This window comes from Juglans microcarpa x Juglans regia, chromosome 2S (assembly GCF_004785595.1).
Source record: "Juglans microcarpa x Juglans regia isolate MS1-56 chromosome 2S, Jm3101_v1.0, whole genome shotgun sequence".
In the NCBI taxonomy this organism is placed as follows: Eukaryota; Viridiplantae; Streptophyta; class Magnoliopsida; order Fagales; family Juglandaceae; genus Juglans; species Juglans microcarpa x Juglans regia.
This window is the reverse complement of record NC_054597.1, coordinates 17,930,460-17,938,818: the sequence shown is the minus strand read 5'-3', so window position 1 is coordinate 17,938,818 and position 8,359 is coordinate 17,930,460. Positions and strand designations below refer to the sequence as shown.

The following is an 8,359-nucleotide window of genomic DNA, read 5'->3' as shown; positions in this document are numbered from 1 at the left end:
GAGACACATTCCCATATGGACCCACATGCTTCTTAAGTCTAGAAACATGAAAAACTGGATGTACCACAGCATCTGAAGGCAATTCTAGTTTATAAGCAACTTCACCAATTTTCTCCAAAACTTTAAATGGCCCACAAAATCTAGGAGCCAACTTAGGATAAGGAATGGCTGCAGCACTTTTCTGTTTGTACTTTTGTAACTTCAAATAGATCATATCTCCTACCACAAATTGTCTATCAATATGCTTGTTATCATAATATTACTTCATCCTTGACTAAGCTGCCAATAAATTCTTTTTAAGAATTCCCAAAATCACTTCCCTTGATCTGAGTTCAGAATCCACATCATGGTTCTGTGTTGTACCAGCCACATACTGCAACAAGGAAGGAGGCGGTCTGCCATACAAAGCTTCAAATGGAGTTATTCCTGTGGAAGAATGTATAGAAGTGTTGTACCAATATTCTGCCCAAGACAGCCAATGAACCCACTGTTTTGGCCTGTCAAGCACAAAACACCTCAAGTACTGTTGTACTACCTTGTTTACTATCTCAGTTTGACCATCGGATTGAGGATGGTAAGCTGAGGTAAAGTGCAACTTCGTGCCAAGCAACTTGAAAATTTTCTTCCAGAAACTGCTAGTGAATACCACATCCCTATCAGCAACAATAGTACTTGGCATGCCATGCAACTTAAAAATCTGGTTAATGAATAACTGAGCAACTGTAGCAGCTGTATAGGGGTGAGATAAGGGCAAAAAATGAGCATACTTAGTAAACCTATCCACTACTACAAAGATTACAGAAAAATCCTTTGATGGTGGCAAGGCCTCAATGAAATCCATGGAGATATCACTCCATGAAGAAGTTGGTATTGGCAATGGCTGTAATAAACCTGCTGGAAGCAAGTTTTCTGTTTTGCACTTCTGACATATAGAACATTTTCTAATGAATTTATTCACATCCTTCTTCATACCAGCCCATATGAAATATGCTTTCAGCCTCTGTAAGGACTTTTGATAGCCTAAATGACCACCCACAGCACTGTTGTGAACAAAATAGAGAATTTGATTTTTAAGTGGAGAACAAGCAGACAAAAATAACCTCCCCTTCTTAAACAACATTCTTCACTTCAAACATAGAAGTGGATAAGGAACCCTTCTTTAGCTTCTCATAGATGTAAGATATTTCCTTGTCCAGCAAATAAGAAGATTTAAATTCCTCTAACCAAATGGGATCGAGTACTATTATAGCAGCCAAAGAAAACTCTGATTCAGAGCTCTCTTCTTTTCTAGATAAAGCATCAGCAATTACATTATCCTTCCCCTTCTTGTATTCAATCCTGAAGTCATAACCAAGAAGAAGCTTGCTAATCCATTTCTGTTGTGAAGGAGTTCCAATTTTCTGCTCAAGCAGGAATTTCAAACTTTTTTGGTCTATTTTAATGACAAAGGTTCCCCCAAGCAAATAAGGCCTCCATTTTTGAACTGCTAAGACCAATGCCAAAAGTTCTTTCTCATAGGTAGACAGATGTAATGCCTTACCCTTTAAAGCTTGACTCAAATAAGCCAAGGGTTTCCCATCTTGCATTAAGACAGAACCCACTCCCTTACCACATGCATCACATTCAATTAAAAACTCTTTAGAAAAATTAGGCATGGCTAACACAGGATGATTAGTCATAGCCAATTTCAAAGCTTCAAAGGCCTTAGAAGCCTCGGGTCCCCATACAAAAGAATCCTTCCTTAACAACTAAGTGAGTGGGGTAGCTACAATACCTATCCCTTCATAAACTTTCTGTAGTAACCAGTTAGTCCAAGAAAACCCCTCAAGGACTTAATGTTTTTGGGCAATGGCCATTCAATCATGGCTTTAATCTTAGAGGGATCTGCTTTAACCCCCTCTGCAGAGACCAAATGGCCCAAGTAATCAATCTCCTTACAACCAAAATGGCACTTACTTCTCTTAGCAAACAATGTGTTTTTTGCTAAGGTTTGCAACACAAAAAACAAATGTTGTAAACGATCCTTCTCAGTTTTGCTATAGACAAGAATGTCATCAAAGAAAACTATAACAAATTTTTGAAGGTAAGACTGAAATACCTCATTCATGAGTCCTTGAAAAGTTGCTGGAGCATTGGTTAAGCTAAAAGGCATAACCAAAAATTCATAATGCCCTTGGTGTGTTCTGAAAGCTGTCTTCTCTATGTCTTCTTCCCTCACTCTAATTTGATGTTAACCTGATCTGAGGTCCAATTTTGAGAAAATTGTAGCCCCAAACAGTTCATCCAGGAGTTCATCTATCATAGGGATGGAAAACTTGTCTTTAACAGTTTCTTTGTTGAGAGCCCTATAGTCCATGCACATACGCCATGTTCCATCTGACTTCCTCACCAAAAGTATAGGAGAAGAAAAAGGAGACTGGCTATTTTGAATCACCTCAGTCAAAAGTTCATGCACTATTTTCTCAATTTCAGACTTTTGATAAAAGGGATATCTGTATGGTCTTACAGATATAGGTTGAGTTCCCTTTTTCAAATTAATCTAATGGTCCTTACTCCTTTTTGGAGGCAACCCTTTAGGTTCCTCAAAGACTCCAGGAAACTTCAACAACACCTCTTCAATTTTAGGATCCACAACCTGCAACTTCTTATCAAAATCTTGAGGAACAATCTGTAAAAAAATTCCCTTCCTCTCAACTGCAGATAGTTGACAAAATTGGACTTCCTCCACCAACTCAGGACTATTAGGGCTTAAACCCTTCAACATCACAGGTTTTTTATCAACCTCAAAATTCATAGTGAGATTATTAAAATCCCACAAAACAGACCCCAAAGTAATCAACCATTGCATTCCCACAACTACATCACAGCCACCCAATGAAAGCAGAAAAAAATCACTCAGAATTTCAGTGCCTTGCATCTGAAACTGAACCTTTTGTAACAACCCTTCACTTCTTACCCTCTCCCCATTTTCCACTCAAACCTCGATCTGCTCCTTCATATCAGCATTCATCTCAACTTTCTTGGCTACCATTGGATCAAGAAAGTTATAAGTGCTGCCAGTATCTACCAAGATAATGACAGGGCACCCTTTGACTTTTCCCTTGATCCTCATGGTTCTTGGACTTAAAGAACCAACTATGGCACTCAAGGAAATCTCAGGCATCTCACACTCCAACTTAAACTCCTCAGAATTGTTAATATCCACCAGCTCCTCATGGACACTTTCACTAACTTCAGAACATAGATCCATACCTTCCATCAAGTAGATTCTAGCCTTTTTACATTTATGAGATGGATTCCACTTCTCCTCACAAAAATAGCATAAGCCCTTATCTTTTCTTTCCTTCATTTCTGCTGGAGAATTTTTTTGAAAAGGCAAAGTGCTTTTGAAATTTCCTCCCTTATTCCCAGCATAAGGTTCCTTCTCAAAAGTAGAACTTGTTGTCACATTTGTCCCTAGAGGATTAGAGGCATTACCTCCTACAGAATGTGACACATAAGGGGAGTGTTGTCCAATTACATTTTTAAAGTTCCCTCGAGAACTATTAATGTACTCTTCTTGAATTTTAGCCAACCCAAAACTAGAATTTAAATCCTGTGGATGAAGCATTCTAACTGGTAGCCTTATTTCATCTCTCAGCCCACTTAAGAAACAACTTAATTTATAGCTTTCAGACAACCCTTTCAATCGATTAGAAATTACCTCGAATTGGGACTTGTATGCTGCAACAGAAGTAGTTTGTCTAAGTCTAGTAATAGCTTCCATAGGATCATCATAGGAAGAATTACCAAATCTCAGTTGTAAGGCTGCTACAAATGCTTCCCAAGTACTGAAATTTCCAGTTTCTTTCGCATCTTGGAACCAAATTAAGGCACTGCCCTCCATATAGAAAGAAAACATTAAAACCTTTTGATCATCAGGCATGGGATGTAAGGGAAAGTAATGATTAGCCTTGTAAATCCATCCCGTTGGATTCTCACCATCGAACCTTGGAAAGTCAATCTTGATACTTCTAAAAGGAATTACAGAGTTCTCTTCCCCATTTCTATTACTTCCATTGCCATTTCCATTTCTTGAACCCACTCTTCCTCCATTAACAGCCTCCAACAACAAAACAAATCCATCTTGGTACTTAATTCCTCCAAAGCACCTTTATGGTCTTCAACTCTTCTCTACTGGTCCTCGACCCTCTTCTGCTGTTGCTCTTGCGATGCCTTAAGCCCAAAATCAGCTTTTCCAAATCTTTGTATCTTGTACCTTCTGCCATCTCGAACCCAGTAACTTGCAGGCCAATATCTCCAAGAATCAACTGCTTTGATGCCACTTTGTTACAGTATGCTAGTAATTCAAACAAGAAAAAGAGAAAAAGAATACTTTCTGATCATTCGAGGGATCAGAACCTCCAAGAATTGAATTCTATGTAATTCTTCAGATGCTTTTCTCATAGCCTTCTGTAGGTTTTTATACAAGAACTCATGTGAAAATGAGTCAGTTATTTCTGTTACAGCAAGGGTAATATTGCAACTTCCTATTTGTAAGTAAGGCTAAAACAGACAAATCAACTATTAATGAACACGTGCACACAAATGATTCTAACTATACGATGTCGTATTTACTTCTGCTTCCTAACTCAATTATTCTCAACATTGTAATACATTTCTTCTTCATAACATGCCAACCTTCCACTCTCAATCTCCAGCACTGAACCATCCTAACACGGCCGTACCGACTGTACCGGCCTGTACCGGCTGATTTTTCGGCCTTTAATTATTATTTTTTTCATCTTTTCAAACTACAAGCTTATTTTCTTATCCCCAATTTAGATTAGACTACTTATAATTTATATATATATATGTATTTATATATAATTTATTCATATATAAACTATTATTTTGGAATAGAATTTATATATATATATAATTTATTCATATATCGACTATACCAAAATAGTACACGAAACGTTACCGGTACCGAATTATTTCGTTCCAGTGCCTTGACCGGTATGGTATTCAAAACATTGATTGGAACCCTTATATAATATGATTATTTGTATTTTTGACGCACTTTGTACTTTTTTTTTTTTAACAACAGTTCTATATATATAATATGACTGTTTAAACTAAAAGAAGTGTCTTTTGGTTAATGAATTTTTCTATTTTTATTTCAATTGTTGTAACTTTCATTAATTGTTAGGATTCTTTGAACTTCAATATATAACTACTACTTTAACAATATTCATTAATCATTTTTATTTTCTCAATAAATACTATTTTATTCAAAATTCTTGAATTAATTTTCTTTCTTTTTCATTTTTATCTATTGCTACAATATATTATTCTATTTTCATAAAAGTATATATTCAGCATTTGCAATATGCACACTATTTACAGAAATGTTATTTCTTGAGGATGATATTGTTGGGTTCCTTATTGTAAAAGCCATTCTTGAGTGGAAAACAATATTTTTCTAAGAGACAGATTCACAATCATTTAGCTTACGGTCTAACTAGATAACTACTCTCTTTGATTGATCTCTTTCCTTTTTTCAATAGAAATTATGTAATATGATTGAGAGAGATATTGAGAGACAATGGCATCAACCTTAAATTGAATATATATGAATAGCTCGATGGCCCAATCAATAAAAACTAAGAAAATGCATCTACATGCATTGATGAACAAATATCATGTAACCATCGTTTCATTATATCAAGCCAATAAAATACATTTATATATTGCACAAGAGCTGCCAGGCATATCATATCTCCGTTGTCTTGAACGGTTGCCTTGATAATTGGCATTGAGTTATAATGATAATCCAAAGCTCGATAATAGAGTCTGAGTATTTCAGCAACAATTATTCTTTTATCAATTTATAAGGTACCTAAAAAACCAAATGGTAAAAATTATCATACTTAATGATGGGTAAAAGAAAAGGAAGGGAAACAAAGACCATTACACACTTACATAATCTCATAGAAATTGTGATTTGTTTAGTAAATGATGTGAGGTCTTAGGTACTTGTAGTCTTAAGTACAAGGAGATGAGCTTGATGGTGGAGGTGGAGATTTGTAGCTAGGTGGAGGCGGAGATGGAGAAGGTGGTGGGGGGGATTTGTAGCAGGGTGGAGGAGGAGATGGAAAAGGTGGTGGTGGAGACTTGTTATGGGGTGGGGGAGGAGATGGGGGAGGTGGTGGTGGAGATTTGTTACGGGGTGGGGGAGGAGATGCCGGAGGTGGTGGTGGAGATTTGTTATGGGGTGGGGGAGGAGGTGGTGGAGGAGGAGATGCCAAAGGTGGTAGTGGAGATTTGTTACGGGGTGGGGGAGGAGATAGAGGAGGTGGTGGTGGAGACTTGTTATTGGGTGGGGGAGGAGATGGAGGAGGTGGTGGTGGAGATTTGTTATTGGGTGGGGGAGGAGATGGCGGAGGTGGTGGTGGAGACTTGTTACGGGGTGGAGGAGGAGATGGCGGAGGTGGTGGTGGAGACTTGTTATGGGGTGGGGAAGGAGATGGAGGAGGTGGTGGTGCAGATTTGTTACTGGGTGGGGGAGGAGATGCGGAGGTGGTGGTGGAGATTTGTTACAGGGTGGAGGAGGAGATGGAGGAGGTGGTGGTGGAGATTTGTTACGGGGTGGGGGAGGAGATGGAGGAGGTGGTGGTGGAGATTTGTTACGGGGTGGGGGAGGAGATGGAGGAGGTGGTGGTGGAGATTTGTTACGGGGTGGGGGAGGAGATGGGGGAGGTGGTGGTAGAGATTTGTTACGGGGTAGAGTAGGAGATAGAGGAGGTGGTCGCGGAAACTTGTAACGGGGTGGAAAAGGAGATGGAGGAGGTGCTGGTGGAGACATGTTACGGGGTGGGGGAGGAGATGGCGGAGGTGGTGGTGAAGATTTGCTACGGGGTGGGGGAGGAGATGGATGAGGTGGTGGTGGAGATTTGTTACAGGGTGGAGGAGGAGATGGAGGAGGTGGTGGTGGAGATTTGTTACGGAGTGGAGGAGGAGATGGTGGAGGTGGTGGTGGAGATTTGTTACGGGGTGGGGGAGGAGGTGGTGGTGGAGATTTGTTACGGGGTGGAGTAGGAGATGGAGGAGGTGGTGGTGGAGGAGGAGACTTATTGTAGTATGGTGGTGGAGGAGACTTCTTGTAATATGGTGATGGTGGAGGTGGTTGCCTATGATTGTTGAATGGTGGTAGTGGGTTTGGGACTACTATTGGTGGTCGTCTTATTTGGTTAGGAGGTGGAGAGTGGACAAAATAAGGCTCGTCAATGGCTGCTACTACATTGGTGGCTAACAAGAACAATTTCAATGCATAGACCAGGTAAAGCCATAGATTGGCCATTTTTCGAGCCAACACTTGCAAAGTCCCACTGTTGGGGGGCTTCTATGCGATGAGAATATATTCAGAGTACATGTGAATGAGCATCAAGATGCTCTCAATTTATAGGGAGCCATCCCTTTAGAGAGCATTGCATGCATTTTGTTTAATATTGTGTACGCATGAAGTTTCCATCCTCTAACTAACCTATTATCTACCTTTGATTTTTAGGCCCTCCCATTTTTTTTGTTCATTACAAATAAATTGGGGTTAATGGAATATGACTCCCGCCTCTGAGCATTACTTATGTTTTGAAAGTCTACATTGTAACAATGGAGGTAAGTTAGTTTGAGTTTGAAAACAGGGAGGGGTTCGATCTCAATTTCTTTGATAAACTTTACATTTTCTTTCAAGTATTGGCTTTTGTTTTGTTTTCTTTTTTCTTTTTTGTTTTTTGTTTTTTTAATTTTTTAATTTTAATTTATATATATATATATATAACATGCAAATTTATTGAAATGACTATATAGCCCTACAGTGATTGGCTTGTGTTGGAAGGAAAATTGAACTGAAGATTGGGAGTTTATACAGTCCATATATAAAGGCATGCAGAAAAAATCCACTTGATAGAAAATTTCCCAATTCCTACGGAAAAGAATGTCCCACATCACCGTTAAAACTCTAGTTTGCACTCTAGCTAAAACTACCATAGAATTTCCCTTCAACTACGGCTTCATTCGGTTCAAGATCCTCTAAAATTCTTGTCCAAATTTGATGGTGTCAAGTAGAAAAGAGATATATACATCAAGTAGAGTCTACATGATTTATATTACTCATTTACAACTGCTAGAAATATTTATAAGATAACAATAAGTATTATAAGATCTATTTTACGTGTCTTCTTTGAGATTCTCAAATAAGAGAACTTTGTTCGCTTCGTAATGCGCATCAACATGACTGATATCCACCAAAAACACTGCAAAGGGAAAGTTAAGTTATATGGTTTGAACACATTTTTCAGAGAAGTTAATTGTCAAC

At 38.6% G+C, this 8,359-nt stretch overlaps 1 long non-coding RNA gene across 1 annotated transcript; it reads right to left on the bottom strand.

Annotated features, from left to right (window-relative positions):
* Window positions 1–5,685: 5,685 nt before the first annotated feature.
* LOC121251828 lies at window positions 5,686–6,241 on the bottom strand. Its single transcript, XR_005938127.1, has 2 exons — window positions 5,968–6,241; window positions 5,686–5,884 (listed from the first exon to the last, which is right to left on the bottom strand). It is a non-coding gene; the product is annotated as an uncharacterized LOC121251828 (long non-coding RNA).
* Window positions 6,242–8,359: the final 2,118 nt, after the last annotated feature.